Consider the following 25,842-nt stretch of genomic DNA (forward strand, 5'->3'; position numbering starts at 1 on the left):
TGGCTGAATCATTACTAATAAAGAGTTTTCTTTTGCTTCGAAGATTTGTCCCCATTGAATTGTATCTAAAGGTTAGTGCATTTCTAACACCATGGAGGAGGAATAAGGTGATCTTTAATGTCCCTTCCATGTTCTGTGATTCTGTATAGGAATGTGTCCCTGCTGATGGAGTAATAAAACTATCCTTTGTCTCCTCGAGAAGGAAAAGAGCACAGAAATTTCTCTCCTCAATTAAGTGAAAAGACACCTCATAGGACCTGGGGGACTTCACCTCAAACTTAAGGATAGTTAATTAGACAGGAGCCAAAAAGTCCCGCCGGAGCAATTTACTGGGAAAAAAAAGAGAACAAAGAAACTAATAGCTTTTGTGAGGTGTTTTACCAGGGACAAGTGCAGCAGGACCAGGGCCTGCAAGGCCTCCTTGGAGGCCAGAAGCCTGAGCTAGGAAATGCCAAGTCATCATGACTGGACCCTAGCAGCCCCTCTCTTCTGCTTTTTGGACCCTGCTTATCTCTCTGTAAGCCTATAGGTCACTTTCCCCTGACCATTGGACAATTTCCAAAACCCCTGTAGGGTATAAAACCCCCTGATTCTGCCTGGTTCTGCAGAAGAGCTGTCACTGAGAACCTTTGCGGAACACCCGAATAAAGAATCCCGCGGAACCTCATACTGCGCTTCTCCTCTCTCCCACTGCGTCTGCTGCTGCGGCACCTAGCAAGCTAACGAGCTGAAATCACTGAGCTGATAATCACTAAGAGTTGAAATCACTAAGCTTCCTTAGGCTGCTATGCTGAGCCTCCACTGAGCTATCCAGGCCTCAGCACCCCACTGGGCATCAGCCCAGCTGGAAACTGCCGAGATGGACAAGGATCTGTTGCACCTGACTCAGTTTTTGTCTGTAAAGAGTTTTGTTATTTTGCCTTTTATTAAAACTTTTTTGTTTCCAACACTACTACAGAAGCCATCCTGCTGATTTTATGCCTTCTAATGTAGCTGAGCTATCTTAGGTGTGAAATTGATCTCCAAGAGCTTATGAGACCTGGCTCAAGAAGACCCCTATTTCAATTCTGTGCCTGTGCACGAATGCAGCACTTTCACGGTCCTTCTCCCACTGGGAGCCGCTCCAGTCCCAGCATTCAGGCAGGACTGTACAGAATCAATGGAGCCGCTGCATGTCTGGGGCAGTGGGGCCCAGCGTCGGCCAGGGAGCAAGTGGCCCCATGGCTCCCGGCCCAGGGATGCACTTGTGAGTAGGAAAGGGAAAAGAACACAGAAAGAGAACAATCGAGTGCTGACTAGTGGAATTGTGTCGGTGCTGGGACCGGGGCCGGGCCAGGTGGAGCCGGAGCAGCCAGGTCCCGCTCCCGGTCCCTGCACAGGGGCCGTGGGGGATGAGCGGGGCGCGGCCGGAGGGTGCCGGTGCTCCGCTCTGCCCGCTCCTAGGCACAGGGCCGTGGAGAAGGCCCGGTGCCACCTGAGGGAGTTCGATGTCGGGGACAGGTTCTGCCGCTTGCCGCTGCCCGAGCCGCCGTGCTGCTGCCGCTCATGGTGCGAGCGTGGCGGCTGCACCTGTTGGTTGGTCACTGTCCACTCCCTGCAGGTACCGGGGGCTCCGAGGGATGTGATCTTTCCTTCCCAGGGAACCATCGATCGCTGTGCGCCCTCCTGGCATCGGCGCACCCCCAGTCCCGCCCCTTGTTCCCCAGGGTACGGCCGACTGTTTTTAAACGCCTGTCGTTTGGGTGACAGGAACACGCCGGGACCCCGGAAACCCATGACAGGAATGATAACTTCCACAGCAATGATTGTTTACTGTGAAAAATGCATATTATATGATTGGCTCTTCACAAATATTAAAATGAATACTATATGTGGTATCTTGGAAAGTTACACTGTATTAATCTCTTTTAAGTAGTGCTGTATTAATTTCTTTTAAGTAGTATGGTAAATATTGTTTTTAGACAATAGCATAATATTCAAATAGAAGCAGTTATGAATAAGGGGGTAATTCATGCTGAAAATATAAGATTATTAATGTAATATAAAATAAAGTTTTAAGACCATGCCAGCCGAGGGGAGAGGGTGATTGCCACACAGGACAGCCCGCAGCCAAGGAGGAGGTGCATCATTAACATACGAAGGAAACCTAGCCCGCACAGGAGATGGGTGCTCCCCCATGGCATGAACAAGAAAACACCCAGCGATGATGGCAGATGTAGATGTTCACCACAGACAGACAGGACCATCAAGGACATACATCTGAATGAAAGATTCTGAGAACTGGGGACCGATACACATCAATTCCCGGATGAGGCTTTGTCCAGTACAGGACAGTGAATAGACACTGCATGAATATGAAGGACTCCAGGAGGGGACAAAGGGACTCCACCGCAGGCAAGAGAAAGAGTATAAAACCCAAACTCTACCAGGCCTCGATGGTGAACAGGGGGATTCAGTGCGATAGAGGCCGGATCACAGTTTTCCCGCTCCGATCCCGGAGTCGGCACTACTTTTTGATTGTTGGTGGTCAGGACTGTATATCGGTTGCAAATAAACTTTTTTTTTTTTTTAATCTAATTGGCTGGATCAATTTTTACCTATAACAATCTTGGTGACCCTGACATGATCTGATCCCGGATTCCAGCAACACTTCTCCCAGCCCAGGTGGCACCCCACCGATTTCAGCGGCCAGGCGGGATTGGGACAAACGACAGAACCAATCAGAACCACAAACTAAAAGCCAAAATCCCTGCTCAAAAGGATAAAAATGGGCCCCAGAGCTCTCAAAATCGGAGTGAAAATCTCCAAGACCGCGGAATTTTTTACTCATAAAACCACGTCCACGAAGAATCCATGCGGGAAAAAGAACTGTAAGTATCGCGTGGTTGAGTAGGGCTTTGATCGAGCGCGCGTGTGTGATGTGACGCCGTCACGAAGCAAGTGTGGACTCTAAGATCGCAAATCCACTCTTCCGCGAGGAAAGTGGTCGGTCAAGGGGGAAGTGGTTGAGAAACTCATTTCTGCACACACACCAAAATCCTGAAAACCTAGGAAAATCAGGAAGGGGAGGGCATCGATCACAGGCAGGATCAGGAAGGGGGTACAATAAACCTCTGATATTAGGGAATTGGTAACTCCCTTGGATCCAGGAAAGCGTAAGTACGAGAGCTCACTTACAGGCAAAAGATCCACAGACCTGTTCACTGTGTGATTGTAGGGTCCCCCTGAAAGACCAGAGGGTATCAGGAAATTTTTGGTTCATGCAGTACAACAAAAAGTACATAAGAAGGAATTCGCTAAATTTAGCAGAATGGGGCAAACAAAGAGCAAAATCTTAGGGAAAACCCAAGGTAAGACAGAAAAAGGAGAAAAGTACTGTTTGCTGAACATACCTAGGAACAGTCCCTTGGGGTGGATGTTAGAACATTGGGACGAATGTCCAACAAGGTGGAGATCAAGGGAGAGAATGATTCATTATTGCATGGAGAAATGGGCAAACACAGAGGTAAAGAAATATGTATTCTGGCCCATGTTCAGCACCTTCGAAAAGGACACCTGCCGAGCCCTGGTGGAATTTGTTTCTGAGGAGGCGGGACCAACCAGTGAGGAAAGAGAATATGCCCAACTATGGGAATATGCCAGCACAGGACTATTCCCAGTCAGGACCTACAGAAATCAGGCAAACCCTGGAGAAACGTGGGAACCTTTAGATAATCTCCCACCGCCTTACCCAATGCCACAAGACCTTTTCCCTCCCCCTGCGCCAGTAAATCCAGTGCACCAACCCGCAGTACCCCGAGCACTGCCAGTGGAAGCCTTACCTGTACAAGGATCAGCTTTGGCGGTGCCACTTTTGCTGGAACCATCCCTGTCCTCTCCTCCCTCACAACAAATAGAAGCTGCCAGGCACACTGTTCTCACAGACGAGAACAAATCCCCGCCTACTAGCAGAACGAGACGGCGGACTCGGAAGGTAAACTTTGAGGATAGTGAGGACGAGGACAGTCAACAAGGTTTGTTCCCACTAAGGGAGGTTCCAACAGCTCCAGGAGTCATTGGATATGTCAACGTGCCGATAAACTCCGGGGATGTATGGGCATTCAAGAAGGAGATGGAAAAGATAATGGATGATCCGCTGGGGGTGGCAGAAAGGTTGGATGAATTTCTAGGGAACAGCATATACTCCTATGATGATATCAGTGCCATCCTAAGGTCACTGTTTAATGCGGAGGAAACGGAGATGATTAGGTCATCAGCGATAAAGGACTGGGAACACAGAAACCCTCAAGACGGGAGTGGGGAGGACAAATGGCCTAACCAGAGGCCTTCTTGAAATGTGCAGACAGAAGAGGATAGACAAAAAATGATAGAATTAAGGAATATGGTCATACAAGGTATCAGAGGGGCAGTCCAAAAGGACAAAATTTGAGCAAAGCATTGAGGGAATGCCAGGGGAGGGATGAAACTCCCACTGAGTGGCTGGAGAGATTAAGAAAAAGTCTCCAGATGTACTCCAGGACAGATCCGGAGTTTTCTGTTGGGGCAGTCTTGTTAAAAACTCAGTTTCTAGCCAAATCATGGGAGGATATATGGTGGAAACTAGAAAAGATGGAAAATTGGAGAGAAAGATCTCTACAGGAATTGCTAAAGGAAGCACAGAAGGTTTATATAAGGAGGGAGGATGAAAAGCAGAAAGCACAAGCAAAGGTTTTGGTGGCAGCGGTCAGGGAGGCCCAAAAGCAAGAGAAGGACACAAACAAAGGTAAGACTAGTCAGGCACACAAGCCTCAAGGGAAACCTAAGCAACCCCAAAGAAAACCCATGAACAGACAGCGGGAGGGACTGGAGTAATGTTACTGCAAGCAAAAAGGTCACTTTAAGAGGCAGTGTAAGAAAAGGCTGAGGGATGAAAGACTCTTTCAGGAGGACTAGAGTATCGGGGTTCGCTCTTGTTTGTCTCTGCCCTGATACAGGAAAAGGTGGTTCTGGGTGGCCGCACAGTGAAGGATGAGTCTGGACTCTCAGGTTTTCTGTCTTCAATCTTGTTTATTAATTCTTATCTACAATATTTTCTCTCTGCCCAGCCGAGGTCCGCTCAGCAGGACAGCCAAGTTCACTCTCCCCCGCCCACAGGACAGTTGTGTCTTTTATAGTGAAAATTACATTATATTTACCTTTAATTCCCAATACTTTTCACCCTTATTGACATGTGTACCTTCACCATGAACCAATCCAAAAGTGCCAACATCACCACAGAAAATGGAAGACATGAAGAAGAAAGAACCCAGGACCACGCCCTGAATCCTCCATGTTGTCTTCACGACCCCCCTGTACCTAAATTCTAAAATTTATACTTCACCTTGCAAACACACTACTCACACTCTAAAACTTTCCATTTACTCATACACAGATGTTTCATCTCTAGATGGATCAAAGTCAACCCACCAGACACTTTTGGCAACATTCCAGGATCTCCGAGCCCCGCAAGGGTTCTCTCGGTGACTCTGGACATTCAGAGAGATGTGTTGAGTTCCCACACTAGAAGTGTCAGGGGCTTTTTAATTTGGGGTCCATAACATCCAGAGAGCCCTTGATAAAATTAAAAATAGGACCCCATAAGCAAGAGTTGGTATTCTTGGTGGGTTCAGGAGCCGAGCAGAGTATGGTCCAACAATTACCTAGTGGGTGTTCCAAAAGCAAAGATTCTATGATGGTTATTGGAGCAAAAGGAGAGCCCTTCAAGGTACCAGTTATACAGGGTGTAGAAATTGAATCAGAAACTAAGTTTTGTGCGGGAAACATCCTATTAGTGGAAGAAGCAGATTACAATTTACTGGGACGGGATTTGATGGTAGATCTAGGGGTCAGCCTGATTGCTCAGGATTCACAGCTTATGGTAAGTTTATACTAATTGACCATGGAGGATGAGGGAAAAATCAATCCAAAGGTCTGGCATTCAAAGGGAGAAGTGGGAAAATTAGAAATGGAAACAATCTACATTGAGATTGAGAGATCTGAAGATCTCATCCAGATCAAACAGTACCCCATACTGATGGAAGGAAGGAGAGGGCTGAAACCGATAATTGAGGATTTAATTAAAAAGGGCACACTGGAACCTTGTATGTACAGGAAGAACACTCCTGTCCTAGTGGTACAAAAACCAGATGGGAGTTACAGGTTGGTACAAGATTTGAGGGCAGTTAATCAAAGGACTAAAACATTATTTCCTACAGTCTCAAACCCTTATACTCTATTAAATAACATTTCTCCAGAGGATACCTGGTACAGCATAATAAATTTAAAAGACTCTTTCTGGACTTGCCCAGTGGCCAGGGAAAGTCAGGATTATTTTGCATTTCAATGGGAAGATCCTGACACTAATCGTGAACAACAACTAAGATGGACTTCCCTGCCTTAGGGGTTTGTGGATTCACCAAACCTCTTCGGCCAAGCTCTCGAGCAGGTATTAAGTGAGTTTGTACACATTAAAGGGACCAAATTACTACAATATGTTGATGATTTGCTGGTGGCGGGTCCCAAAGAAGAACTGGTAAGGGTAAGCACTATAACACTCATTAACTTCTTGGGAGATAAGGGTTTGAAGGTCTCAAAATCTAAATTACAATTCACGGAACCTGAAGTCAAATACTTGGGGCACTGGCTCACAAAAGGTAAGAAGAAATTAGACCCAGATAGAGTAGCCAGAATAATTGCCTTACCCCCTCCTCAATCTAAGAGGGAAGTAAGACAGGTACTAGGGCTTGTGGGGTTTTGTAGACAGTGGATTGAGGGATATAGTGAAAAAGTAAAATTTCTTTATGAAAAGTTCACCATGGATAAACCAGTGTAGACCAGACAAGATGAGGAGAGATTCAAAGAGAAAAAGAAATGTTTATGACAGCTCCAGTGTTGAGTCTACCAGACGTGAACAGACCATTTCAGCTGTTTGTGGACATGAGTAACCACACGGCCCATGGAGTATTGACTCAGGAGTGGGCTGGGTCAAAGAAACCTGTGGGGTATATATCCAAGTTACCAGATCCTGTCAGCAGAGGGTGGCCCACACGTCTGCAGACTATTGTGGAGGTGGCTATTTTGGTAGAAGAGGCTAAGAAAGTAACTTTTGGAGCACCCTTGGTTGTCTTTTCTCCTCATAATGTGAGGAGCATTTTGCAGCAAAAGGCTAAAAAGCGTCTCATGGACACCCGCCTTTTAAATATGAAGCCATCTTCATATTCATATTCACTCACCCTACTTAGAACTAGAAACAACAGCAACCTAAAATCCAGCACAGTTCCTGTATGGAGAAATTCCAGGGGAACCTGTCCACGATTGCGTGGAGATTGTGGAATTACAAACCAAAATAAGGCCAGACCTAGAAGAGGAGGAACTGGAAGAAGGGGGAAAATGGTTTGTGGACGGGTCAGCCCGAATCATAGAAGGAAAAAGGAAATCAGGATGCGCAGTGGTGGATGGAAAAACAGGGGAAGCCGTGGAATCGGGGCCCTTGAATGCAAGTTGGTCAGCCCAGGCCTGCAAACTATATGCAGCATTGAGAGCTTTGCAGATGCTAAAAGGAAAAAAAGGGACAATTTTCACAGATTTGAAATATGCCTTCGGGGTAGTTCACACGTTTGGGAAGATATGGGAAGAAAGGGGGCTGATTAACACCAAAGGGCGAGGATTGACGCATGAAGGGATAATAAAACAAATCTTAGAGGCTATAAGGGAGCCAGAAGCAATTGCAATTGTTCATGTGAAAGGACACCAGGCAGGGGTACAGTTTTGGACCCAAGGAAACAACCTAGCTGATAGGGAAGCTAGGAATATGGCATTGCTGCAGGTAAGCACCCCAGATGTTGAAGGGGAGGAGGTAAAAGAACTTCCCCCATGACCCTCTCAGAAGGAAATCGAGGGGTACGAAAAGATCGGGGGAAGATTAGAGGAAGGTAAGTGGAAATTGCCAGATGGGAGGGAATTACTATCCAAAGAATATACAAGAAAAATTTTAAAGAGGTTTCACTCACAAACCTACTGGGGAGCACAAGCACTGGCTAAGCAATTTTTAAATTTTTTTTGATGTAAAGGGATTTACGAGTTAGCTAAACAGGAAGTACAAGTGTATATAATATGTCAAAGGGTTAATCAGGCAAGGGTGAGACAAGTGGCGTCAAGTAGCCACCCGATGGCATATCGACCATTTGAAAGAATCCAGGTGGATTTCCCTGGTATGCCAAAGCTAGGGAGATACAGATGTCTCCTAGTAATGCTAGATAAACTGACACACTGGGTGGAAGCTTTCCCAAGCCCCAGGGCTACAGTGCAAGTAGTGTCAAGGCGTCTGCTAGAAGAAATCATCCTGCGGTACAGTTTAGTAAAATATGTAGACTCAAACCAGGGCACATATTTCACCTCGAGGATTATCAGACAATTAGCGGAGTCTTTAGGAATCCGCTGGGAATATCACACCTCATGGCATCCAAAGAGTTCAGGGCAGGTAGAAAGAATGAATCAGACTTTGAAATCCCAACTATCCAAGTTAATTCTAGAAACTAAAATGTCTTGGATAAAGTGCCTTCCCTTGGCTTTATTAAACTTCAGGACACTGTCTCATTTGGAAAGGGGACTACCACCCTTTGAAATGTTGTACAGGATGCCCTATGAACACAGAATGCATATAGGATACCTGAGAGTAGAAGATGGTCAGATACAACCTTACATAATAACCATCAGTAAAAACCTCCAGGAACTGAGAAAACAGGGAATTTTAATGCAAAACACTCCCCTGGGGTTTGCAGTACACCGAATCCAACCTGGGGACAAAATGCTGATAAAAACTTGGAGAGATGTTCCCCTCTCCCCACACTGGGAAGGGCCATTTCTTGTTCTTCTAACCACAGATACAGCTGTGAAAGCAGCAGAAAAAGGCTGGACCACGCTTCATGAGTAAAGAAGGTCGAGCCACGAGAGGAAGAGCCCGAGTGGAAAATTACCTCTCCACCGGGGACCTGAAATTAACTCTGCATCAACCAAGTAAATGACCGAGAACAACCGAATAAGATGCGCAGAGCCAGACTGTAATTGTTACCTGTTTGTTCATTTCAGATGCGAATGTTGTAATGAGATTTGGGTGGTACATTGCAGAAGGGGGCGTGGTGAAAGGGTCTATGCGATAAGTGCTTGGACGGGGAAATGCTTCTGACTAACTGAATCTTAACGCTCCTCACAGATTTGGGGGTGATCAAGACTGACTCACTAGTGTGGTTTCAGCTATTTCAAAACGGGGTAAGGGGAAAACTGAGATAGAGAGCAAAAATCGTAGAAGTCGAGTGCCGGAGACTAAATAAGGTACCTTGCAGCGCCATAACAGTCAAATTACCCAGGTGGGGCACTTTTAAAAGGAGATATGTGGCTTGAGCCAGGTATGGTATGATACCCGTGAAGGATATTCCTGCTGCCAAGAAGATGGTTTTCCTGGCCGCTGGAGGCACCCCACTGGGCGTAGGCAGAAGCAGAGGAATGAAACTAGGGGAGGTCCTGACGAGCTGAGTCTAGTCATGTGCCTCAGGATTAATGCACACCCATTCGGCTTGGAAGAACCAGTCTCCAGTAAAGAGTGTGGACCGTGAATGCAGATCATCCTGGACGGATGGGGAGAAGTGGAGGCTTCGATCCACCCAGCCTCGGAAAACTGCAGTGAAAATGGAATGGGCAGGTACTGTCTCTTCAACAGCACCCAATATGGGATATGCAAAGTAAATGGAAAGGAGATTTGTCACTCAAAAGAGGCAGCATCTAAGATTGGGGAGTCAGAGCACACCCGGCGCAAAAGAGAGGTGAGACAAGCACCTATCCCTATTTGTAACAGATGCAATTGTATGGACGGGGGGTAGGATGGAATCCATATTTGTCAGGTGAACAAACTGTGTTATGATAATAACTTACTGGAAATGTGTATAATGGGTGGGAAGACCTACTGGGTGGGAAAGAATTTTAAATACGGAAATCAGTTGCCACTCAGAAAAGAACCAGTTATCATCGACCTTCTCGAAGATCATGATGACCGAACATGTCTACAGTATGACATGACCTTTTGTTTTTCCCAAAACAAAGAGGGATTTGACCCAGAGAATAAAATACAACAAGTGGCCCAAAAGTCAGGAGGCTGAGATGAGAAAAAGGAGGGTGGAGCAAGAGAGGCTGAGAACTCTCAGTGAACAATATGACCAATTGGAAAAAACAGTACAACAATCTGGGATTGCCTGCCTCGGATAAAAATCTTTCTATAGATTTGATGCAGGAAATCATGACAGAATTAAGATTGTCCAATTGCTGGATTTGTGGAGGACTGAAGTTGGTGGAGAAGTGGCCTTGGAAAGGTGAGAGTTTAGCTCCACAGTAGCTTCTTAAATGGGATAACACTAAAATAGCGGACTAATACAATGACCGGAGGGTTGGGTTTTGGACCAACAAGTAATTGGAACAATCTGTATTAGCCAGGAAGGGAGGGAATATACCGAGGTTGTCAGATATACCCCTTGTATCCCCACTCTAGTAGTAAATTCGAATGCAAAAAGTAAAACCTGGCAACCAGAGCCCCTGGTGGGGTACTGGAGCCAGGAAAAGGGAAACAATTGTGATTGGAGTGATAAAATCGGACTACTCTGGAATAAAGCCTCTGGAGCTAACCCTTACCAACCTCTGGAAGGATTGAAAGGTTACTGGAACAAACCAGGGAGTACTACCCGCAAATGGAAGGCTCCTAACGGTTTATATTGGATCTGTGGGAAGAAAGCTTATAGCAAATTGCCTCAAAAATGTAAAGGTTCTTGTACTGTAGGTATAATCAGGCCTGTGTTCTTTACCTCGGTCAGAAAGCAGCTCGCTAGGAGCACCTTTTTATGAGACTCTAAACAGACAAAAGAGGGAAGTAAAGAAGTTTCCTATTTTTGAAGGAAGCCAGACTTGGGGAGGGGAAGAGTGGCCCGCTGAGCGAAATTATAGAATATTATGGACCAGCAACCTGGGCCCAAGATGGGAGTTGGGGTTATAGAACCCAGATATACCTGTTAAATCAGTTAATAAGACTCCAGGCAGTAGTAGAAATTGTTTCAAACCACACTTCAGACGCCCTAGAATTGCTATCTAAACAGCACTCCCAAATGAAGGCGCTTGTGTACCAAAACAGGATAGCCCTAGACTACTTGTTAGCCGAGGAAGGGGGAGTCTGCAGAAAATTTAATGAATCAGAATGTTGCATTGAAATAGATGACTACAGAGAAACCACTAGGGGTTTGGCAGCGGAAATTAAGAGGGTCGCTCATGTCCTGGTCTAGAAATGGAATTCCATATAGAATGCATCTTGGTGGGATAATCTGATGGCGCATAGTGGAAGAAACTAATATTCTTTATCCTCTGTTCAATAGCAGGAATCATATTCTTACCCTGCCTGATACCATGTTTTATCAGACTAATACATTCAGTTGTGCAGGGAATGCAAATAGCAGCCATGTCCATAGACCTAGAATGTGCCATGGGGAAAACGAACCCAATCTCTACAATAAATAATGAAATTAGAAGAAGGAAATCCACACAAGTGGGCAGCAGACGCTTTGGCCAAATTTGAAAAACAAGTGAAGGCAATTAGATTGAATATGAAATGTATCAAGAGATACCAGGGAAGAATGGGAAAATGAGAATGAGACTGAATAAATGTTTACTTATTTTTTGAGCACAAAAATAGATAGAATTACTCACACGGGGATTAAAAAGGGGAAAAGGACTAAAACTAAATATGTGTAAATATTTTTAGGAAACAGCACTAATTAATGAATTAATAAAAGGAGAGGGGGGATTGTTATGAATAAGGGGTAATTTGTGGTGGAAATATAAGATTATTAATGTAATATAAAATAAAGTTTTAAGACCATGCCAGCCGAGGGGAGAGGGTGATTGCCACACAGGACAGCCCGCAGCCAAGGAGGAGGTGCATCATTAACATACGAAGGAAACCTAGCCTGCACAGGAGATGGGCGCTCCCCCATGGCATGAACAAGAAAACGCTCAGCGATGATGGCCCATGTAGATGTCCACCTCAGACAGACAGGACCATCAAGGACATACATCTGAATGAAGGATGCCGGGAACTGGAGACCGATACACATCAATTCCCAGACGAAGCTTGGCCCAGCACAGGACAGAGAAAATACACTACATGAATATGAAGGACTCCAGGAGGGGACAAAGGGACTCCACCGCAGGCAAGAGAAAGAGTATAAAACCCAAACTCTGCCAGGCCTCGACGGTGAACAGGGGGATTTGGTGCAATAGAGCCTGGATCACAGTTCACCCGCTCCGATCCCGGAGTCGGCACTACTTTTTGATTGTTGGCAGTCGGGACTGTATATTGGTCACGAATAAATTTTTTTTTATTTTTGATCTAATTGGCTGGATCAATTTTTACCTATAACAAAACTATGTGATGTAAGATATTTTTTGTAACTAGCACAAGGAAAAGATAACAAAAAAATTCTTCACATTATCCTATCTGGACAGACTTAACAGCAACAAGACACAAAGATTCCAAGAGAAGAAATATTGCCTCCTTATCGCAAAAGCTCAGACTTCAAGGAACCAAGAAGATTTATTTACAAGGTGGGGGAGGGAAGCTAAAATTAAGCAGAAACACTCTAGTTTGAAAGGAATCATGTATGAGATATACATGAATCATGTATGAGATATATGAATATGCAATAGGCAGAGGCTTTTTAAGGAGTAATCCTTTGTTAGCAAGGTACGCTTTTTGGCAGAATGCCAGATGTCTGTAATTCTTTGCTTTTTATTGTCTCTTATTGTCCTAATTTTTATTACTGTTTTCATCACTATTAAACTTCTAAAATTTTAACACAAGTGAATGACATTTTTCACATTTACCTACATAAAGAAATTGACAATGCAGTGCAGCTTTTTTAAATGTGATTTTTCAGTCTTCAGTCTTTCAGCTTTCTTTTTTCTCCCTTTAATACATAAAAGGCAAAAACCTAAGGCTCTCAGAACTATTTCACCAGCATTTTATTTCCTTTTACAACTCTTGTTTTCCATACCTGCCTCACATCAACTGCCTGTACTCAGGAATTACTTTTTTTCTGTTGCTGGGTCTTGCTTAAAATAACAAATAATCACATTTATACAGACAATACACTGATTGTAAATGTGTTTTTTACTGATCTTTGGTGCACAAGCTTACTACTGGATTGCACTTAAGGATATCTTAGATATAATTCACTTTTTGATACAGTTTAGAGAGAACACAGTCTTCGAAGCAATAGCTAAATAACTATTTATTTAGTGCGAGTCAGCTGAGTCAGGTGAGTGTCTCCCTCCTGGAGAAACTACTCACTTTTTAAAAAAAGCAAGCTTACTTAAAAAAAATTTAAATATTTATTAGATGTTTACAATAAAAACACAAAAGGGCTAAATAAGGAAAAATAACAACGCTGGGAGCTCTCCCTCCGTGGCTGCCTGCCATGTGGCTCACCCACAAAATGGCTATTCTGTTTTTTATAGCCCTGGGGGGGGAGGGTGTGTGCATCAGCCAACCCTGGCCCCTCCCAATGCCTGTCAGTCAACTGTGCTTTGCTCTTTATTGGTGGAGATTGCTTTCTTGCAACTTGATTGGAGGTCCGGTGTTTCCCCCTAGCAACAAGTTTTCCATTCCCAACTGCTCCATGCAAGAGGTGTATGTACACCTCTTCTTTCTACCTGTCTTAGAACCTAGGCTGTCTGGGAACAATTCGGAGGTGGGGGCGGAAAGGGGACTATGGGGAGAACAGAGGACATCTAAACAACAAACCGCAATAACATAACTATACATCAATAAAGCTTATCTTAATATACACACAATATTAATCCCCTAATTGCAAGAACCAATCATCTCATTATTTATCTGTAACATTCCCAAGAGATGAAAACACACACACACACACACACACACACACACACACACACACACGTATTTTAACCAAATGGCAATCTTTTATACCCTTTCGAGGCTGGGGGTGATCCCTGTCACCTTTCCCATTGAAAGGCTACTCAGGAACTCAGGGTCTCTCCTGACTGCCAGCTCTTCTGTCCCTTCCATTCTCATCCTTCTTCCTGTTCTGGTCATGTCTTCAACCCTGCCCCTCGCCCAGTTCACAACAACACCCAACCAATTAAACAAAACACATCCTAACTATAGATAATAATAAATAGGAAACAGAACCAACCATTTTCATTCTTTTGCTCCATAACCTTTTTGGGCTGAAGCAAAATGTTATTTCCTCTCTCACAGGTACATTATTTAATTGTGTCTTTCAGAAGTTTTTGCTCTTAGAGTATTTTAATCCTGCTCTACAAGTTGTCTGTCTGGATTCATCTGTCAGTCATTTATGCAAACAAGATGATGCAAAATGTAAACTTTGACATACTCGAGCAGAAGTTCCACTATGAACCACACAACGTTGTACAGGTACAGTGTATTTTTTGATAGTGAGGGTTTATGGATTAGCAGGGGATAGCCTCAGCATTTTCTTAGGTAGCTACTCTTGCTAAGGGATGCTTCATCTGGTCTGCAGAAACCTTAACCACCATTTCCAGCTTCTTTGACTGGAAATATAAAGGAATACTGCAATAACAACTTGCATCTGCATGGATTCAATAAGAAACATAAACCTTGCTATATTTAACAGCAGTACTCCTTTACGTTCTAGCTGAGAAGATCACCAGGGGAAGTGTGTTTTCCAGGAGGTAAAAGGGAAGCCACTGATAAAGATGACATTGACACTGCTCTATGAGAAGCTAAAGAAGAAGTGGGTCTTCAGCCAGAGAAGGTGGAAGTCATCTGTAGGCTGATGCCTGGAATTGATAAAGTAAGTCAGCATGTCAGCACAGAATAAGTTTGGGTGGTTTTCACTTGTGAGGCTGGCAGTGACCTTTTCAAACCTGGAGCTGCCAGGAGGCGCCGCTTCTTCACGTGCACAGCCCGTGTGTCCAGCAGAGCCCAGGGAAAGGGTTCTTGCTCAGAGTTTGGTATTTGTGAGACCAGCTCTGGGGCACCAGTCAGTGACTCTGGAGTACCACACTGACAGCGCTGTCCTGGCGAGAGTTCAGCAGAGAGCCACGAGTGCAGTCATGGGGCTACAGCGAGTGGGTGATGAGCAGACAGGCTGAGAGAGGTGGGCTTGCTCAGCTTGAAGGCTGCCAGGGGATTTGGCTGCTTTCTTCTCCTGGCGAGTCAGAGAGAGGATGATACCAGAACTCTTCTTGAGGCAGTAGAGACAGCAGCAGCATGGACATTTTGATGAGATGCAAGAAAAATTCCTCTTCACCATGAGGTCAGCCCAAAAGTGGAGCAGATGTTCCTGGCAGGCTGTATAATCTCCATCCCTGGAGCTGTGCAGAGTTCACTCACCCAGGCTGCTGTAGCCTCACAGCTGTCTCCTGCAGTGTCTGCTGACTCCAGGGCTGTGCACACAGAGAGGGAGGACCAGAGGGGGTGTGCACCAGGATGGTGTGCATCATCTTCCTCCAGCAGGGAGACTCCCAGAGGTGTCTTTGGAGTGTAGGTCACCATTTGTAAATTAACAGCTTCTCAGTTTCAATAGCAGTGTTCAGTATTACATAGGATCAGTTTTCCCACAGAACAGAGGAATTGCTGTTTCTGAAGACTATTTTTGTGCACCAGGTAACAGTTTACTACTATGCCTCCTGTTTTTCTATCAATTAGCACATCCTCTCCCCATGAAAAAAGGAAAGACCTACTTTTGAAATTGTATTGCAAAAAGCTTTCATTAACTTCTTAAATTATAATTTCTGAACAGATAACCTTAAAGCCACATAGTTCATAGGCAATGTGTAAAAAGGATCAAATTTCCCCTGTTTTCCAGACAATTACATCAGGAGACATGATGTGGGTTTCAAACCACGAATATTGTACATGTCAGATGATACTCTGGTATTGCCGGCCAAGGGCTATGTACAAATCAAAACTGGAACAGGACTGCTGGGGAACACGTCTCAAGCTATTTTAATTTACAGCATCACTGTCATTACATGGTTATGACAATTGGAAGATGCCAGCAGCTCACATCCCCAGCAGCAGACAAAGAACTTAATGTTACAACTTACTTTAAAAGTTTTTTGACCAAGCACAAAAAGCAAAAGCATATTGACAGTAGTTCCATCCAACCACTATAAGCCCACGTACCTTTGGTTAAAATGATGCTTGCTTATTTTGAATACAATATCTGCTTGTAAGCCTTAAGATACATGCACAGAGCTCCATTATTAAGCTTAGAACTTCCCAATATCTCTCTAGATATACTTTTCTGTAGCTTAGGGAGTTATTCTAGACAGGCATTAATACACTGACCTGTTATAAATGGATGTGATTCGTGCTAATAAAATTGCAATGATATCAATAATTTGAGAAAATAATTGGAAAATTTATTAGTCTTATGAAGCAGATTAATTTCTTCATAGAGAATATATGTGGGAAACAGGATACTAGGATACAGGAAGTTGGATTTGGCCTTGGAAATGGAGGAAGTCAGGGAAGACTCCCAAACCAAAATTGGCATCAAATGAAGTTGAAGACAAACTCCCAGAGTAAAACCGACCTTGAATCTGAATAAAGGTGGGACAATTCCAGACAGGGAGTCTAAAATAGTGGTCTTATCTATGAAATAAATAAGGCTTAATTGGAACATAGTACTTATATAACACTAAGCTGAATGCACATGCACCACGTGCCAGGTCATCCAAAGGACATGTGAGGAAGACTTCGACCTTCCTCCAAGAAGACCCCCAAAGAGACCAGAAGACCCCATAGCAACAATGGAAGCATGCGCCATGCAGTAGAGTGATGTAGATTTCAAAAATTGGAAATAAGAGGATATTTATGGGAAACTATTAATGAATCTGTATTAGCATACAGTTTATAAGTTGTGTTTGGATCCTTTTGCCTTTTTACAGGAGGCAGGGTAGGAATACCCCATACCCCAATTGATGGGTTTTCGCTTATGCTTTATCCGAACCATTGTCAAATTTCTTTTCTGTAATTATTGAATTATATCTGATTGTATTATCTCATCTCAATTACTATTTCATCTGAATTATCTCGATTAAAACTGCTGCTGAATTTTAAATTTGTGATTTATTGAATTGGACAAATGGGACCTCATTCATAACCGACCTTTGTTCTATTGTCCTTACTTTTCTACTTCTTATATAATTTTTCTGCTGACGAAGCTTATGGCTATCACTTAGCTCTAATTGCAGTTCTGCTGTCTCTGAGGTCTGCCTTTTGTAGCTTTCCCAAAAACTTTTTGGGGATTTTAAGGATTCCCACACTCTGGTTCCTCAATATATACATTCCAGGTGATTTGACTTGGAAAGAGTCTTTCCAGACTTGAATCAAATACCACAAGAACTGTTTTGCCCTTCCTGTTTTCTACAGAACAATGGTCTTTGTTAGTGCGAATAATGAGAACTAGCAATGTATCCTAAAGGATTTTGATGCAAACTATGATTTCAGTAGATTTTGCTTTCCTGTGGAAGAAGGTGTCTGTCCTGGTTTGCAATGGGGGGAAATGCAGGGAAGTAATGCAAAGCTTTTTTGTGTAAACTGACAGTCTGTTGAACCACTGAGAAGCTGGACACGCCTCTGTGAAACACACATGTTAAAGACGAAAAAACCCAGGAACTCTCTCTCTCTTTCCCATCAGTGAGGAGGTGGCGGGCCCCCAGCCAGCCCTGGCCCTCCGTCTCGGCCAAGCCAGGCCCGTGGGCTGGGCCCTTTCCCCACCTGCCCAGGCCGCTCGCCGCCCCCCCAGCAACTCTGGTCTGGCGTTGATTAAATATTATGGGAAACGGGTATTAAAAGTTGGCTAAAAATGAAATACATAGAAATATTTTTAGAAAACAGCACGAATTAATGTGTTTATAAAGAAGGGGAGGGAATTATTAGGGATATGATACAAATTCATGCCTATGACATATAGGTATATGTATTAAACATGTATTTAAGAGGGGACCAAGGTTTAATCCTAGGATGGCAAAACCGCGGCTGGCTGACCAGGGTGGAACTCGGCATTAACATACGAAGGAAAATTCAGCTGCACAGGAGATGGTCATTCACAGTGGCATGTACCTGAGGACACCCAGTGATGATGGCCCATGAAGATACACATCTTAGATAACCAGGGCCATCAACACCTTCCACCTGAATACAGGATTCCAGGAATCGGAGGAGGAACATCAGTCTCTTCCCGAACGGGTTTTGTGCAGCTTTGAGTGAAGAAAGAAACCAACATGAATATGATGAACTTTGAAAGGAGACAAAGGGACTCTGCCGCGGGCAAGAAAAAGAGTATAAGAACTGTCCCTGCAGAGCAGTGAGTGTGGATGGAGGGGGATTCGGTGTGATAGAGGCCGGATCTGTGTCCACCCAGCCTGTACCCCTGGGGTCTGCGCTGTCATTTTTGATTGGTGGCTGTCAGGACTGTGATACGGTCACAAATAAATTTTTATTTTTAAATTTTTATTACTATTGGGTCTATTTTTATTTTTACTATAACAATCTTGGTGACCCAGCCCAACATATTCTGATATCTGATTCTAGGGTCCCCTCTCCAGATCCGGGCGGCACCCCACTGAGTTCAGTGGCCGGACAGGATTGGGAAAAGCCCAATGGAACCAATCAGATAACATGAACTATTAGCCAAAAGCCACAATCGAAAGGTTAAAAACGGGCCCCAAGCTCTCAGGGAAACGGAGTAAATTCTCCGAAGCTGGCAAATTTTTTCACTCATAAAACTACGTGCACGAAGATTCCACATGGGAAAAAGGACTGTAAGTATTGTGTGGTTGAGTAAGGTGTGATCAAGTGTGTGTGTGAGATGTGATATTATTGTGAAGCGCGTGTGGACCCCAAGGTTGCAGTTCCACTCTTCCACGAGGAAAGTAGTTGGTTGCGGGGGAAGCAGGTGAAAAACTCGTTAAAAGTACACACACCAACCCAAAATCCCAGGAATTGGGGGAGGAAAGGGGGGTTGTTTTTCGATCATGAGCTGGATCGCAGAGAGGACGAAGGTCCATCAATGACCAGGAACAATGAAACCTCGCTGGATCCAGGGAAAAGGTGAGAGAGCTTTTTTTGTCAATCGAAAGTCTACAGATCGGTTCACTGTATGACACTGTCAGCAAAAGTTTTTTTTAACTAAGAATCAAGGAGTGTATCTGTAAAAGGAAAACAGGTCAATTTGGGAGCTTATCTGCCCAAAAAGGAGAAGGTAAGCAAGATTAAGAAACATGGGACTTAGAAAGAGTAAACAAGGGAAAACCCAGTGGAAACCACAAAAGGTGGAAAAATATTGCACTCCCAATATACCAAGAAACAGTCCTCTGGGGTGGATGTTGGAACATTGTGGGGATTACACCACGAGGAGGGGGAGGTCTAAGGAGAGAATAATATATTATTGTGTGGAGAAATGGGCTCATGTGGAGGTTATGAAATACTTATTTTGGCCTATGTTTGGGACTTTTGAGAAGGAAACCTGTCGGGCATTGGAGGAATTTGTGTTGGAGGAAGAGGGCTCAACAAACGAGGAAAGCATATATGCACGGCTATGGGAATACGCCAGTACCAGGTTAATTTCCTGTAAAAACCTATAAACAACCTAAGAACCTCACAAAACCTGGGAAGCCTTGGCAAAGCTCCCTCCCCCATACCCAAATCCCCAGGTTTAGGGTTCCCTCCCCAAACCCACGACTCCCGCACATCAACAGGCATGCCGGAGGCGCCGCCATCCGAAGTAACGCCTCTACAGGGGCAAGCTTCGGCGATGCCACTCACACATGAACAAACACTTCCCCTTCCCCCTCCTATGCAACCAGAAGGGAACAGAGCACATGCACACACACATCCACGGGGAACAAGTCCCGCCCTCCAGCCGAACGAGCTGCAAGACTTGGAAGGCTAATGCAGATGATAGCGAGGACAAGGAAGGACAGCAGAGTCTCTTTCTGCTCAGGGAAGTTCCGACTGCTCCAGGAGTCATTGGATATGTGAATGTGCCAATAAGCTCGGGGGATGTGCGTGCGTTCAATGGGGGTGGCAGAGAAGTTGGATGAGTTTTTGGGGAACAGTATTTATTCATATGATTATACTAGTGCCATAATGAGGTTTTTGTTTAATGCGGAAGAACGAGATATGATAAGGGTGGTGGAAATAAAGGATTGGGAACATCAAAACCCACAAGGGGGGAGTGGGGAGGTCAAATGGCCCAGTCAAAGGCCATCATGGAATGCACAAGTAGAAGAGCACCAGAAAAAGATGATAGATCTTAGAAATATGGTGATTCAAGGTATCCAGGGGGCAGTACCAAAGGGGCAGAATCTGAGTAAAGCACTGGAGGAATGCTATGGGAGGGATGAAACTCCTACCGAGTGGCTAGAGAGGTTAAGAAAGTTTCTCCAGATGTACTCGGGAACGGACCCAGATTCCCCAGCGGGAGCCATTTTATTAAAAACACAATTTGTGGCAAAATCCTGGGAGGATATAAGGAGGAAACTGGAGAAGCTGGAAAATTGGCAGGAAAGAATGTTACAGGTATTGTTGCAGGAGGCTCAAAAAGTCTATATGAGGAGGGAGGATGAAAAGCAGAAGGCACAGGCAAAGGTCCTAGTGGCGGTGGTAAGGGAAGCACAAAAACAGGACTGTGAAAACAGGTCAGGCACAAAAAGCCTCAGGGAAACCCACATATCCACCAAGGAGGCCTGCATCCTGACAGAGGGAGGCGCCAGAGTGCTATTACTGCAAGCAAAGAGGTCACTTTAAGAGGGAATGTACAAAGAGAATGAAGGATGAGAAAATTTTTCAAGAGGACTAGAGGCGTCAAGGGCTTCTTAACACGGGGTCTGTAACACCAAAGGAGCCCTTGATAAAACTAAAAATAGGACCCCACAAGCAGGAACTGGTGTTTTTGGTGGACTCAGGGGCTGAAAGGAGCACTATTCAACGCCTACCACAGGGGTGCTCAAAAAGCAAGGATTCCATGATGGTAATCTAGGAAAAGGGGGAACCTTTCAAGGCACTGGTAATTAAAGATGTGGAAATCGAGTCCAAAAATAAAATGTGTTTGGGGAATATACTGTTGGTAGTAGCAGCAGATTATAATTTGCTGGGGAGGAATTTAATGATGAATTTGGATATTAGTCTAATTGCACAAGACTCTCAACTTATGGTAAGCTTGTATAAATTCACTGCTGAGGATGAGGGAAAAATAAACCCTAAAGCGTGGCACACAAAGGGGGAGGTGGGGAAGTTGGAAATAGAACCTATACACGTAGACATTGAGAAACCAGAAGACCCTGTTAGGGTCAAACAATGTCCAATACCCATGGAGAGAAGGTGGGGGTTAAAACCAATAATGGAGGATCTAATAAAAAAGGGCACCTTGGAGCCGTGTATGTCTAGACATAATACTCCCATTCTTGCGGTCTGTAAACCAGATGGGAGTTATCGCTTGGTGCAGGATCTAAGAGCTGTTAACCAGCAAAAAAAAACTCATTTCCCACTGTCTCAAATCCCTATACACTCTTCAATAATGTGTCACCGAATGATATCTGGTATAGCGTAATAGACCTGGATGCCTTTTGGAATTTTCCTCTAGCAAAGGATAGTCGGGACTAACCGTAAACAACAACTTAGGTGGACCTCCCTACCTCAAGGGTTTGTGGATTCTCTGAACCTGTTTGGTCAGGGTCTTGAGCAATTTTTGAGTGAGTTTGTCCTGACAGAGGGAACAAAATGATTACAATACATGGATGACTTATTAATAGCGGGTCCTGATGAAGATGGAGTAAGAGCAAACACAATAGCTCTTCTAAACTTTTTAGGGGATAATTGTTTCAAAATCTAAGCTGTAATTCACAGACCCCGAGGTGAAATATTTAGGGCACTTGTTGGTGAAAGGTAAGAAAAAGCTAGACCCTGACAGGGTGGTGGGGATCATTGCATTACCCTCCCCTCAGTCAAAAAGGGAGGTAAGACAAGTACTTGGGCTTCTGGGGTTCTGTAGACAATGGATCGATGGGTACAGTGAGAAAGTAAAATTTTTATATGAAAAACTACTCACGGACAAACCTAAATGGACTGAACTGGATGAAGAAAAGTTTAGGGAATTAAAGGAGACCCTTATGTAGTTCCAGTGCTGAGCCTGCCAGACATAAAGAGACCCTTTCAGCTGTTTGTGGACATACATAATCATACCACTTATGGGGGACTAATACAGGATTGGGCGGGATCAAAGAAACCTGTGGGTTGTGTATCTAAGCTCTTGGATCCTGTCAGTCGGGGATGGCCCACGTGCTTACAAGCTATTGTGGCCATGGCTGTGTTAGTAGAAGAAGCCAAAAAGATAACTTTTGGGGCACCTTTGGTAGTGTACGCTCCTCATAATGTGAGGAGCATTTTACAACAAAAGGCTGAAAAGTGGCTCACTGATGCACGACTTCTTAAATACGAAGCCATCTTAACACACTCTCACGACCTGGAGCTCACAACTACGGCAGCTCAGAATCCAGCTCAGTTTTTATGTGGGGAAACTTTGGGGAAACCCACTCATGATTGCGCCAAAATGGTACAGTTGCAAACCAAGATAAGACCTGACTTAGAAGAAGAAGAATTAGAAGGAGGGGAAAAATGATTCGTAGACAGATCTGCAAGGGTTATTGAGGGAGAAAGAAAATCAGGATATGCAATAATAAATTGAGTAACCAGGGAGACGGTGGAATCGGGACCTCTAAGCGCGGGGTGGTCGGCACAGGCATGTGAATTGTATGCCTGTGTATGAGACTAAAGGGTCAAAAGGGGACTATCCTCACAGACTTGAAGTACACCTACGGGGTGGTTCACACTTTTGGTAAGATTTGGGAAGAAAGAGGTCTAATTAATACAAAAGGGACAGGGCTGATGCATGAGGAATGAATAAAACAAATTCTAGAGGCTGTCTGAGGGCCAGAAGCAATTGCTGTAGTCTATGTAAAAGGACACAAAACGGGAGCACAATTCCGAACCAGGGGAAACAATTTGGCAGATCAGGAGGCTAAAAACACAGCATTCCTACAGGTAAGTACTCTGGAGATTTGTGAGGGGGAGATTCGGGAATATCCTCCACAACTCTCTCAAAAGGAGATTGAGGGTTACAAAAAGATCGGAGGAAAATTAAGACGAAGGTAAGTGGAAATTACCAGATGAAAGGGAATTACTATCAAAGGAATATACTCGGAAAATTTTGAGACGTTTACATTCACAAATTCATTGGGGGGCCCAGGCTTTAGCAGAACAATTTTTAAAATTCTTCAGGTGTAAAGAGCTATATGAATTGGCAAAACAGGAAGTACAAGGGTGAATAATATGCCAAAAAGTGAACCAGAGTGGAGCCAGGCAAGTAGCACTGGGGAGCCGACTAGTAGCATACAGACCCTTTGAGAGGGTCCAGGTGGATTTACCAATCTACCAAAGGTAGGTAGGTACAGGTGTCTGCTAGTAATAGTAGACAAACTGACTCACTGGGTAGAAGCATTTCCAAGTTCCAGGGCTACTGCTCAAGTGGTGTCTAAATTGTTGCTGGAGGAAATTTTCACCCGGTATGGACTGGTAAAATACCTAGATTCAGATCAAGGTACACACTTCACTTCTAGTGTGATAAAACAAATGAGTGAAGCTTTAGGGATCCAATGGGAGTACCATACCCTGTGGCATCCTCAGAGTTCTGGACAGGTCAAATGAATGAATCAAACCTTAAAAGAGCAATTATCCAAATTGATATTAGAAACAAAAATGTCTTGGGTAAAATGCCTCCCTTTAGCTCTACTAAATATTAGAACACTGCCCCACTCAGAGACCAGAATATCACCCTTTGAAATGCTGTATGGGATGCCCTATGAACACGGGATGCCTGTATGATGCCCTATGCCCTATGAACACGGGATGCCTGTTTTATTTGCCCTAAAATTCAGGATGGGCAAATAAGACCATATCACATAGCGATAAACAAAAACCTGCAGGAACTGTGGAAACAAGGTATCATAATGCAAGGTACTCCACTAGGCTTTGCTATACACCCCATCCAGCCCGGAGATTACATCCTTATAAAAACTTGGAAAGATGTACCACTATCCCCACATTGGGAAGGGCCGTTTCTTGTTCTTTTAACTACAGATACAGCAGTGCGAACGGCAGAAAAAGGCTGGACTCACACATCGAGGGTAAAGTGAGTGAAACCCTGAGCAGAGACACCAGAGTGGGAGGTTGCTTCACCTCCCGGAGATTTGAAGCTCACATCAAGCTAATGACCGAGAACGACCTGATAAAATGTCAAGAGTCTGACTGTCTGTGCTATCAGTTCGCTCAGTTCATGTGTCTGTATTGTAACTAATTGTGGGTGGTGCGTTGCGAAACGGGGATCTGACCAAGGCGTTGTGTGATAAGTCTTTGATAACGAAGTGCGACTGACTAACCTGATCTTGACGGTCCTCGCAGAACTGCGGGTGATTGAAGCAGACTCACTAGTGTGGTTTCGGCTTTTCCAAAACGGGGTAAGGGGAAAATCTCAAGCCCAAATCTTAGCAGTTGAGCGCCGGAGATCAAGCAAAGTACCTTGCAGTGCCTTCCCAGTAAAACTCACTCGGTGGGGTGTATTTAAATGGAGATAGTAGCTCGATGAGAATATGACCTCCAGAATATTCATTCCTGCTGCCAAGAAGACAGTCTTCCCCGCCGCTGGTGGCACCCCAGTGGGCATAGGTGGAGGCAGAGGAATGATAGTGGGAGGGGTGCTGATGAGCCTGAGTTTAGTCACATGCCTCAGGACTAGCACTCACGTCGAGAACCAGGCTAGCCTGGAACAGCGGGACTCCAACCACAAAGGTGGAATTTGGACACTGATTGAAAAAAATGGGCAGGAGATCTTTCTCCTTTTTAATGCCTTTATTAAGTAGAATCAGCTCAGGTGGGGAGAAATCGACGGGTTGCGCCCTCGCCACCGTTGCTCCCAGGCGTGGCACGAAGGAGGAGGATGATGCAGTTTTGTCCGCTGGTCTGCAGACAGAACTGGGGACTCTGTCCTCACGGGAGAGTCGTTGAGTCCTTAGTTTGTTGGTTTAGAAACCCGGGGGGTCTCTTTAATCAGTTCCTTTTTAGGTTAGGGTGAGAAATAAAAAGATTCAAGCAGGTACGGGACAATGCTCCCATCCTTAGACGTCACTTTAAGTCACTTGTTGGCTCGTGATTTTAGGGGTTTTTCTTATAAAAACTGTAAAACTGTAAAAACCCAGGTTGCACTGCATTTCTCATTTGCATGTTGTCTCTGGTGTCACTGCCCATTCTCTTTACCCTGGAGGGTTTCCCTTGGTATCTCCTTGGCATACGGCTAGCATCAGGGAAACAATCAGTTAATCACCCGCCATTAACTGGTGATTAAGGGCTTTTCTTCGGCAGGGAACCTAAAGGAGTCTGACTCGGTCTGGCTTGGGTTTTTTAACTCTGAAACTTAAAAAAAATTACAATTTTCTATTCATAACACTGATCCTCCTGGAAGGACGGGGTGAAGCAGAGGTTTCAGCCTGCCTAACCTCGGGAGGATGTGAACAAGGCACTGAAAGCAGGTATTGTTTTATTAATGGCGCTCTGTACAGGGTCTGTATTATAGAGGGAAAAGAAGCCTGCATACTGCAGAGGACCACGTCTAAGGAGGGTAAGTCAGAACACACAAGGCAAAAACGGAGTATCAAATCTAT

The 25,842-nt window shown here is 44.5% G+C and overlaps 1 pseudogene; it reads left to right on the forward strand.

Moving 5' to 3' along the window:
• Positions 1-1,159: 1,159 nt before the first annotated feature.
• The window catches only part of LOC135279718 (peroxisomal coenzyme A diphosphatase NUDT7-like), a 211,461-nt pseudogene continuing 186,778 nt past the window's right edge, over positions 1,160-25,842 (forward strand).

This window comes from Passer domesticus, chromosome 12, assembly GCF_036417665.1.
Source record: "Passer domesticus isolate bPasDom1 chromosome 12, bPasDom1.hap1, whole genome shotgun sequence".
NCBI classification, from domain to species: Eukaryota; Metazoa; Chordata; class Aves; order Passeriformes; family Passeridae; genus Passer; species Passer domesticus.